The sequence below is a fragment of the Microcebus murinus genome, chromosome X (genome assembly GCF_040939455.1).
Source record: "Microcebus murinus isolate Inina chromosome X, M.murinus_Inina_mat1.0, whole genome shotgun sequence".
Lineage (NCBI taxonomy): Eukaryota > Metazoa > Chordata > Mammalia > Primates > Cheirogaleidae > Microcebus > Microcebus murinus.
In genome coordinates this window covers 104,554,925-104,567,006 of record NC_134136.1, presented here as the reverse complement: position 1 = coordinate 104,567,006, position 12,082 = coordinate 104,554,925, and the positions used below count along the sequence as shown (strand labels likewise).

General features: G+C 38.1%; 1 pseudogene; it reads left to right on the top strand.

The window, feature by feature from the left end:
- Nucleotides 1–7,045: 7,045 nt before the first annotated feature.
- LOC105867081 (GPI ethanolamine phosphate transferase, stabilizing subunit-like) lies at nucleotides 7,046–7,731 on the top strand (annotated as a pseudogene).
- Nucleotides 7,732–12,082: the final 4,351 nt, after the last annotated feature.

Genomic DNA, 12,082 nt, shown 5'->3' with positions numbered 1-12,082 from the left:
GAAATGAACTCAATTAAAGTAAAATAATACACATAATGCATTCCCTCCCCTCCCTTTCTATCTAGTCTGTATGGATGCCTTGGATCAAGGCAAATAATTTCTTTTCTGTTTTGCTGGAATAGTCCTAAAAGGTAATATTTCACTAGATTAAATAAGAATACATACTTTATATTTAAGGTTAGTCATAAAACCATTTCACCAACCACCAAGGCATTCCTCATCCAGACAAATCTGATGGTTCCGTTTTCCATAAGACATGGAAGACTGTAAATCTATTTGAAATTTTCTTACGAACATTTGAACAATCAGCCTCTATTTTTATTTAGCATTGTTTATAATGTAACAGTTGAATATTTTTAAAAAGGAAGTATTTTATCTCATCTATTAAGTTTCTCATGTATATACATCTTTACTATTTTGTTTTCTGTTCTGTTTTCTCTAACCTTCTGGAAAGATAAACAACTAAGACGTGACAATACTTCAACTTAAAAACTCAAGAAAGTCAAACAACATAAACTTAATAATACTCTTTCCAAAAAGACTGCTTTTAAAGGTAACAACTTCAGTATAAGAGTGATTTTTTAAAAACTGCATTTATCAGTGGAGTTTTGTCTCATGCCTTTCTTTTATATTTTTACTTAGCCTGAAAGAAATCTTGAATGTTATTTCTTCACAGATTTCTTCTTGCACTCCTGCAAATATAGTCCTTGCCATATTATGTTATAGACAATTATTTGTTTAATGGGCTGTTTTTCTTCTAAGTAATGGACTTCCTCAAGTTAGGGACAATGTCTTACTAGTCATTATAAACAGATCCTGAATCACACAACCTTTGACACAATGAAGCATGTGTTAAATAAATGGATATTGACTAATAAAAATCCATACGCAATTCTTGCTGCTTTTTGATGCATTCTACCATCTGTCTTACCACATGAAAACAGCCCCATTCCCCCATCAGTCTTAGAAATTCTGTAAATTATTCCTTTGAAGTTTCCTTTGAAAAGTCCTTGCTACTAATTTTCCTATACAGAGAAGTCAACAAGAAAATATATCACTTTGGTTTTTGGAGCACTGAAAATAGTGAAGGGCTGATTTAACTATAGTTTCCTAGTTCTTTAGTCTCATACTGTAGTTTTCTATAAGGTGAGCAGCTAAGAAGGAATACAAGAGAGAAACTGCATCAGACTTGAGTTTTCAAAATCCTTTTCTGAGGAAGATGCATCATCGTTACCCACACCACAGGAGTATTAATCATATTATTCTGAGAAGCCACGACGTCTATGTAATTATCTTGAAAGCCACTTCCTGCTATAGGGAAATATATTATCAAGGGAGTTACATTCAATTGGAAGTTAGGAAGCTAAGGTGACAAAACTCACCCACCCCCATCCTCCCACATACCTCCCACTCTCTTCATTCTCTACCTTTAGAATCCACAGTGGGAACCAGAAATAATCCAAGTGAAAAGTAGGCTTTTAAAAACACCTACCAAAAATTTACATGCATTTAGACTACCCCTGGGAAAGAGGCAAGTTTTCAGCCCCGGTGCAAGGAACCCAAGGTCTGACTGGCTCTATTACTGGCTGACTAAAGTGACCTGGGACCCAGAATAAATGGAGTGGCAGTCTGGTCACAAGAACTACAGTCCTTGGGCAAGCCCTGGTGTTGCATTGGTCACGGAGGCAATGGACTTGGGGTGCAGTTTAGCCAGTGCAACACCAGTTGTGGCAGCCAAAGGAGTGCCTGTGTCATCCCTCTGCCAATTCCAGGCACTGTAGCTCTAAGAGACTCCTTCTGCCTGGGGAAAGGACAGGGAAGAGTACAGAGGAGTTTCTCTTGCAAACTGGATAATAGCTCAGCCACAGGAAAACAAAGCACCAGGTAGAATCCTAAAGCCATCAATTCCAGGCCTTTGCTCCTGGATGGCAATTCCAGACACACTCTGGGACAGAAGGGACTCTGCTGCCCTGGTGGGACAGATCTTGTCCCAGCAGAAGTAACTACCTGCAGACTAAAACACCCATGGGCCTTGAATAAACATCAGTGGTAACTAAGCAGTAGTCACCACAGTTCTTGGGTGAGACCCAGTACTGTACCGATCTGCAAGACTTCAGTTGTGACCCAGAGCAGTGCCAGCTGTAGTGGCAATGGGAGTGCCCATATCACCCCTTCCTCAAATCCAGGCAGCCCAATGTGGAGAAAGACTCCTGATTGGGAGAAAGAAAGGAAAGAGATCTAGAGACTTTGTCTGGTAACCCAGAGAATTCTTCTTGATCTTACCCAAACCCACCAAAGTAGTATATCTAGGAGTCACCAAGAGTCACAGCATTCATGGGCTTAGGGAATCCCCTAGTGCTAATATGGTCACAGTGACCACAGGCTTAGATTACAGCACTCAATTACCTTTAAATATGTGGAAAGCCTTCTGAAGAAGGATGATACAAAGAAGCCTAGACTGCAAAGATTGGAATAAACACCTAACTTTTCAATGTCCAGACATTGATGAATGCCCACAAGCATCAAGAACATCCAGGAAAACATACCCTCACCAATCAAAGTAAATAAGGGACCAGCAACCAATCCAAGAGTGATGGAGATATGAATATTCAAAATAGCTGTCTTTTTAAAAATTGTTTTTATTTCAAAATATTAAGGGGATACAAATGTTTTTGCTATATGCATAGCTTTTATAATGCTTTAGTCAGGGTTATGAGTGAGCCCATCACCTAAATAGGGTTCATTGTACCTATTAGGTAGATTTTTACTCCCCCCCTACTCCCCTCTCCCCACTTCATGATTTCCAAGAATTTTTACTTCTTTCTGTGCCCATGTGTGCCCATTAATCAGTTCCAAATTATCAGAGAGTGAATGTGGTGTTAGTATTTCCATCCTTGAGATACTGCACTGAGAATAATGTTCTCCAGTTCCATAGAAATTGCTGCAAAATACATTAATAGCAATAAACATCTACATTTAAAAAGTATAAAAACTTCATATAAACAGCTTAACAATAAATTGTAAATAACCAGAAAACCAAGAGCAAACCAAACCCAATATTAGTAGAAGAAAAGAAATAATAAAGTCCAGGGCAGAAATAAATGAAATTTAGACTAATAAAAAAATACAAAGATCAAGGAAATGAAAAGTTGGTTTCTTGAAAAAGATAGACAAATTTTAGCTGGACCTACTAATAAAAAAGAAAGAAGATTCAAATAAATAAAACAGATATGAAAAAAGAGACGTTACAACTGATACCACAGAAATTAAAAGGATCATTAAAAGGCCAGTGCGGTGGCTCACGCCTGTAATCCTAGCACTCTAGGAGGCTAAGGCCAGTGGATCACTCAAGGTCAGGAGTTCAAAACCAGCCTGAGCAAGAGTGAGACCTTCATCTCTACTAAAAATAGAAAGAAATTAATTGGCCAACTAAATATATATATAAATTAGCAGGGCATGGTGGCACATGCCTGTAGTCCCAGCTACTTGCTGGGAGAGGCAGAGTAGGATTGCTTGGGCCCAGGAGTTTGAGGTTGCTGTGAGGTAGGATGACACTATGACACTCACTCTAGCCCAGGCAACAGAGTGAGACTCTGTCTCAAAAAAAAAAAAAAAAAAAAATTCATTAAAGACTATTATGAGCAACTGTATGCCAATAAATTGGAAAACTTAAGACAAGTGGATAAATTCCTAGACACATAAAACCTACCATGATTAAATCATGAAGAAATCCAAACCCTGTATAAATTAATAAAAAGTAATAAGATAGAAGCAGTAATAAAAAGTCTCCCATCAAAGAAAAGCCCAGGACCTGATGGCTTCACTGCTGAATTCTACCAAACATTTAAAGAACTAATACCAATCCTACTCAAACTATTCCAAAAAATCAAGAAGGAGGGAATATTTCCAAACTCATCCTGTGAAGCCATCATTATGCTGATACAAACGTTAGTCAAAGACACAACAACAAAAAAAAAGAAAACTACAGGAAAATATCATTGATGAACATAGATCCAAAAATCCTCAAAAAAATACTAGCAAACTGAATTTTACAACACATTAAAAAGACCATTCATCATGATCAAGTGGAATTCATCTCAGTGTTAAAAAGTGGTTCAATATACACAAATCAGTAAATTAGATACATCATAACAGAATGAAAGACAAAAAATCATGTAATTGTTTCAATAGGTGCCAATAAAGCATTTGATAAAATTCAACATAGCTTCGTGATAAAAAGTCTCAAAAAACTGGGAATAGAAGGAACATAACTCAACACGATAAGAGCCATGTATGACAAACACACAGCTAGTATCGTATTGAATGGGGAAAATTGAAAGCTTTTATTCTAAATGTGGAACTAGACAAGGATGCCCGTTTTCACCATGCTTATTTAACTAGAAGTTCTAGCCAGAGCAATTAGACAATGGAAAGAAATAAAGGGCACCCAAATTGGAAAGGAAGAAGTCAGATTATCCTCGTTTGCAGTCAGTATGATCCTATACTTAGAAAAGCCTAAAGACTCTATACCAAAAAACTATTAGAACTGATAAACAAATTTGGTAAAGTTGCAAGATATAAAATTAACATGCAACAACCAGTAGCATTTCTATATGTCAACAGTGAATAACCTGAAAACGAAACCAAGAAGGTAATCCCATTCACAATAGCTACAAATGAAATAAAATATCTAGGAATAAACTTAACCAAAGAAGTGAAAGATCTCTACAATGAAAATGATAACACATTGATGAAAGAAACTGAAAAGGACACAAATAAATGGAAAGATATTTCATGTTCATGGATTGGAAGAATCAATGTTGTTAAATATTGCATGTTCTCACTCATATATGGGAGCTAAAATATAAATTGAATTTATGAAAATAGAGAATAGAGGCCGGGCACGGTGGCTCACGCCTGTAATCCTAGCACTTTGGGAGGCCGAGGCGGGCGGATTGCTCAAGGTCAGGAGTTCGAAACCAGCCTGAGCAAGACCCCGTCTCTACCAAAAATAGAAAGAAATTAATTGACCAACTAAAAATATATATACAAAAAAAAAAATTAGCCAGGCATGGTGGTGCATGCCTGTAGTCCCAGCTACTCGGGAGGCTGAGGCAGAAGGATCGCTGAGCCCCGGAGATTGAGGTTGCTGTGAGCCAGGCTGACGCCACGGCACTCACTCTAGCCTGGGCAACAAAGCGAGACTCTGTCTCAAAAAAAAAAAAAAAAAGAAAGAAAATAGAGAATAGAATGTTGGTTACCAGAGTATGGTAAGGTTACTGGGGAGGGGGATAATAAAGAGCAGATGGTGCCGGGCGCGGTGGCTCACGCCTGTAATCCTAGCTCTCTGGGAGGCCGAGGAGGGCGGATTGCTCGAGGTCAGGAGTTCGAAACCAGCCTGAGCAAGAGCGAGACCCCGTCTCTACTATAAATAGAAAGAAATTAATTGGCCAACTAATATATATAGAAAAAATTAGCCGGGCATGGTGGCGCATGCCTGTAGTCCCAGCTACTCGGGAGGCTGAGGCAGAAGGATTGCTTGAGCCAGGAGTTTGAGGTTGCTGTGAGCTAGGCTGACGCCACGGCACTCACTCTAGCCTAGGCAACAAAGTGAGACTCTGTCTCAAAAAAAAAAAAAAAAAAAAAAAAAGAGCAGATGGTTAGTGGGTATAAAAATACAGTAGAATGAATAAAATCCAGTAGTTGGTAGCACAATAGGATGACTATAGTTAATAACAATTTATTATATATTTTAAAATAACTAAAAGAGTGTAACTGGAATATTTCTAGCACAAAGAAAAGATAAATGCTTGAGGTGCTGGATACCTCAATCACCCTGATTAGATCACTGAACACTGTATGCCTGTATCAAAACATCACATGTACCCCATAAATATCTACAACTATTATGTATCCATAATAATGAAAAATAAAAATTGTAAAAAATAGTCTATTAATTTTCTACAAGTAGGAATAATTTAGTGACAAGATGGAATACTATGCAATGACAAAAAAATGATATTTATGAGAAAAAAAGTATTTCCAGACCAATCCTGAAGGAACACATTCAGGAAAAAGGAAAAGACAACACCCAGAACTAACTTCTCTATAAGGAGATCTATTCAGCCAGAAGAGAAAAAAAAGTATAAGCAAAGAGCTAATAAAGCTGTCTTGCCATTGCCCAATTAGATATGGACTTGTGCCAGGTTTGTGTCAGTGGATTAGAAAGAGGTGAACAAATTCCAAATATTGTGGAGGTAGAATGGACTAGGCTCCGTGATAGATTGGATGTAGATATGGAGGGAGAAAATGATGTTAAGGATGATTCTCAAGTTCCTCCCATATTACCTCCTGAAAGAGAGGCTAGAAATCAAGAGCTCTGTTTTAACAGCTTAGTTACAAGCTGAATATGAGGCATTGATGTAGGGATTTCAGATATACTTACAAAATCATATAAAAGTGGCCTGAACTAGAGATGAAAATTCCAGAGTCCTGTGTACATAGGTGGCATTGGAAAACCATAGGAATGTATGAGTATACTTACAAAGGGGGTGAAATGATGGTATAAGATACAATAAACCCATTGTTTTGCTAGGGGAAGAGGAGCCAGTAAAGGAAACTAGGGATGAGTGACAAAGAATGATAAAGACCTCAAAATTGTGGTGTCATAGAAACTAAGAGTATTTCAAAGAGGAAGATGTCAGTCATGCCAAACATTGCTTAGAGGTCTGTTAATAGAGGTGTGTAGTGAACTATTAATGAGTTCTGACTTTAGAATTTGGCTTCTCAGGATCATATACCAACTCTACTCCTTATTAATCATGTGATTTTGAGAAAATAAACCCCACATTTATAAAATTAGATGAGAATATTACCTATCCCTTAGACTTTTGGGAACAATTAAATACAATACTTAGGAAGGTCAGGGCAGCCAGTGGCACTTGATTGTGGGAAGCTGTAGGTCCCTTTCCCTTCTCCAGGTGGGAGAGTTGGATATCCATCCAAGAAAACACAATGAAAGACATCACACTGGTATCAAGAGACAATGTATAACCATCTTCTATGCATATTTTTAAATTTCCTAAGCATCTTCATTCCATCATTCTTTTTGGAGAACTTCTCAATATTGGAACTACACTTGATATGATTGTACATCTGTTCTGTTTTTGTAACTACTGTCAATCCAGTATTATATTTAGTAGCAGAAGCAAATGAATCCTCTAAAAGAAGTTCAGAATCACACAAGGTAACCAGATTTTTGGAATGCTGTATGTACTTTTTTATGTCTTTTTTCTCCTTTCATGCAATTTTTGTTCTATATGGAGTACCACGAAGAGAGTCGATGTTCAGAACATTTTTATTTGTAGTTATTTTGTCTACTTTTACTACTGTACTTTGTTTATTTTTGTTAGAACCAAGCCTCGAAGCATGAATAAGTTTTCAATAGAAACAGAGTTACATCTATTTGGAAGAATAGTCTCCAGATCACTACAATTTCTAGTTTTGTAGGAATATGACTTGGAGTACTTTCTGTTCCACATGAATGGGAAAGATCATGGCAGATAAGGAAACTGACACCTAAGGGATATGTAGCATTTCCAAGGTCACCATGCTAGTAAATATAGCATCTCCTGTATGCTTGGAGCAAACTTTGGCTATGTGGCTAGTCTTGTTATTTCATCACTCTGGGTACACTGTAATAGAAAACAACTTGCTTACGAGTATGGTTAATAATTGGAACAAAGCAAGACGATATTTCTTTGTGCAGATACCAAAAAGACTATGCAGAAATGTATACTGTCAAAGCCAAGCAGTTTCATTAATAGCATTGTTTTTTCTAATGTAGTTACATGATGTAATTTTAGCTTTTTAAATTATAAAACCTCTTAAGATATTGTACCCCCTAGTTTAAATTCTTATTTAAATAAAATATTTATAATAGAAAATCAAATGTAGTGCCAGAACAGCACCTCGTGAACTACTAAGCCAAACCCTAAGTTAGCTACTAACATCACTAAAAAGTTTTTTTTTTTTTTAATTTGGCACTATGGAGGGTATTAGTGACATAGTAAGGGCAGGGTGAGCAGAACAGTGGAGGCAGAATGCAGGTTGAGTGGGTTAAAGAGTACATTCTCTGCTGATAAAAATGTTCGAATTGTTCTGGAACACATCCAGTGACAAGAAGATACTCAGCACCCCCAGAAGCCACAATGCAACTGGATATGTCTATGCATGTAATAATCTGGTCCCCCCACTTATCACTCCATTGATCATTGTACTGGGTTTTTCACTGCTCTTCTCAATTGTAATTGTGACAGGGTTCCTCCCTGTGTTGAACCAGAATCTGCCTTCTAAGACCTTCAATTCAGCTACTTTCTGTCATCTGGGGCCAAAGTACTATATTACTCTAACGTTTCTTAAACATCCCTCTTCCAGTCATTTATTTATATAGGCCATAGGCCTCCTTCAAGTCACCTAGTTTAAGAATTCTCAAAACTGACTTCCCACCAGAATCACTTCAGATTTGAAAAATAGATTCTGGATCTCAGATTTGTCAGTGCAGCATCTCCAAGAGGTAGAGCCCAAGAATCTGTAACTTAAATATTTCTTTGGCAAATTGGATATGCAGGCAAGTAAAAGAAGTGTCTATGTGACAAAAACACCTTCAATGGTCTGTTTTTTTTCTCTCAGTGATTCCAAAGTTACCAAATATCACTTTTACCAGAACCATTACTTTAATATTTGACATTTCAAAATTGCAAATATATTACATTTTTAGGAAATACCAATTACTCCCAATCTATAATCACTTAAAAGGTAAGTGCAATGCACAAGGCTTTGGCACCCAGGTGTTGTACAGCTGTGTGTGCCCTCATGGTTTCCAAATTTTTCCAGTTTCTGCATTTTTCTGCCAGATAGAAGCTGCACGTGGTTGGTGTATCATAGTGCACAGGTAGTGGCCACTGTGCTTTAGCAATGTATGTGAAGTTCATTGTGAAATCATTTTCACCCCTCCACCATCACCACCTCAGAGTTCTTGCATTGCTCTTTGCAGCAGCTGTCCCCAGCTCTTTCTCACCAATGGCAAGGGGTGGTGGAAGCTAGGCATTTAGCTGAAAACCAAAGTTCAGGTTGAATTCACACTTTGAAATTGGCTTCATGCTTTTCTTTATATAAGCAGAGAATTGCTGTAGTGTCCCCTAGTCCTGTTATTGCTGCTCTAGATGTTTTCTCCATGGGTATTCTGACAATTTGAGCATGATCCTGCCATCACAAAATAAGACTGGAAGCAGAAGGGAACCAACTCATTTCCCCACATATTGTGATTGTTTTTCCCTTTTATTTCTGATTGAACTACACTGTCACTGCCACTTGCATTCTCACTTCACCTTGCCAAGACTAGTTTTAAAGGCTAGATTTTTTTTCTGTGTTTGCACACTCTTCTGTTTCTCAGAAATCTTTTTCCTCTTAGCTACTGTTGATTTTGCTCCAATTTGCTTGTATGTTGCATCTTCCTATGTTCTTTTCAGCAGGGCTCAACTTCTAGAAATCAGTATTTTTTCAGTGTTCTCTCATTGGAGCAATATTTACACCTGCAACCTCATGGATCACTCTAGAAAACAGTTCAACACGATCCAGAACCTGTCAGGCTTCACCTGCAAGAAGATAGCTTATGTATTAGAACAATTAAAACTAGCATACCACATCAGCTCTCAGGTAAAGCACTTCTTAATGCTACCCAAATTAGTGGTCTCTTTACAACTCTCAGCCTCTGGGAAAGGTGAGCTATTAAGCCACTGCTCTTGAAATGATTTATTTTAAATCTTTCTTTTGAGATAGTTTTAATTTTCCAAGTACTTGTCTTGGCTCAAACACTAACCCCAGCTGCCTCAGTTTTAATATGTGCTTTCTATGGGATTTGTAGAAATTTCTGATGCCTCCTTTAAGCTGTTCCAGATTGAGTTTAATTTTAAAATGTCATAATTTTTGCTTCAAAATCTTCATTCTCGGGTTCAAATTTTTGTAGTTTCCTGGAAAACTCTTTCTGCTGCAGCTGAAACTATTTAGGGAGGAATTTTTGGTGCCTCTTATGTAATTGGCACTATCTTTTACACATGGTAGGCGTGCAATGTTTGTTTGTTCATTCATTCAACAAATATTTGTTGAGTTCCAGCTATGTCTAGGCACTATTTTAAGTTTTAGAATTTCAACAGTGAACAAAACAAAGTTCCTGCTCTTACAGAGCTTGCACTGTGGGAGAAGAGACAGCCAAAAAAGGAAGAAGTAAATATATGTATCAAATGTTTATAAGACCTATTGAGAAAAGTAAAGCAGGATAAAGGGGATAGTGAATGCTGGAGTTCAACATTAGGTGATTGTGATAGGCCAGTCTCAGGGGGACTCCCTTGCTGATAAGGTGACATTTGAGCAGAAACCTGAAGGAAGGCAGGGAGTGAGCTGTATAAATTTCTGGGCAAAAGTGTCTCAAGTAGAGGGAAAGGTAAATGCTAAGGTTCTGGGGAGGGAGCATGCTTAGAGAATGAATGAATGGATGGATGGATATTAAATACTAAATAAAGGAATAGAAACTGAGGGGACAGACTTTAGGGTGACCTCAATGTTCATACCCTTTCTAACCTTCTCTCCTTGAGTGTGGACAGAAATTTTAACTTGCTTCTAACACATAGGGTGTGGCAAAGAGGATTTGATATCACCTTCATGATTATGTCATCTACGTAGGTCTATATTGCTGGCATGTGGTGGGAAACTGTCCTCTGGGCCTTGGAGCTGCTATGATGTAAACTGCCTGTGGAGAGAGCCATGTGGCAGAGAACTGCAGGTGGCCTCTAGAAGCTGAGGGTTACAGTACAACAATAAGGAACTCCATTCTGCCAACAACCATGCCAGGTAGGAAGAGGACCCTGAGCTCTTTGACACCTTGATTCCAGCTTTGTGAGACTCCGAGCAGAGAATCCAATTGAGGTGTGCCCAGACTCCTGACTCATGACACCTGTGAGATAATAAATGTATGTTGTCGTAAGCCACTAAGTTCACAGTCATTTTTTATGCAGCATATAAAATAAACACAACTAATAAAACTGAGCTAACTAACAAGTACAAAACCTCATGTTACACAATTGTTTTACTCATTTTCTATCCCAAACTTAAGAGTAAGTAATGTTGTATAGTTAATTTTCTGTGTTCTTTCTCCCTCCCATACCTAGACCTACTTAACTCTCATGTTCAGGCTCAGCCTCAGCCCAATAGCTAGGACCACATTTGACCTTGGGCAGTATTCCAGTTATCTTTTGCTGTACAACAAACTGTTCCAAACCTTAGTGCTTTGAAAGAGCAATGTATTATTCGTTCTCCTGGTTCTGGGCTCAGATGAGCAGTTTTCATGTGGTTGCCGTCATATGTCGGCTGAGGCTGGAGTCATCTAAAGGTCCATCTGGTCTAGACGCCCAAGACAACCCACTCAATTGCAGTTGATGCTGGTTGACAGCAGCAAACTCGGCCAGAACAGTCAATTGGAGCAGCTACATATGGCTTTACCCATGTGCCTTAGGTTTCTCATAACATGGTGGATATACTCTGAGATGGAGCCACCCAAGAGCATGCATTCTGTGAGACCGTAAGTGAATATTGCCAGGCTAGTTAGGAGCTAAATCTATAACTGGGACAGTATCACCTCTGTCATATTCAATGCCAGTTTTGAAGGAGTGGAGAAATAGACTGCACCTCATTGTGGAGGAGTGGCAAAGTCACACTGCAGGAAACCATGTGGAATAGGAAATATGTTGTGGCCATCTTTGGAAAATACCCTTGGACACTGTAAGGATTTAAGGAAATCAAGTTCAATTCTATATTTAACAGTGTATTATAATTACAATCAAAGATTCCTGAGTTCAGTTCATGGCACTATCCTTTACTAGCTAAGTGATTTTGGTAATTTAATTTCTGGGGCTCAGTCTCTTCATCTGCTAAATTAAACAATAATACCTGCCTCGTTAGTAATTGTAACCACTAAAAGAAAAAGATATTAGAAAGACATAGCAGAGTGCCAGAAACCTGGTACTAT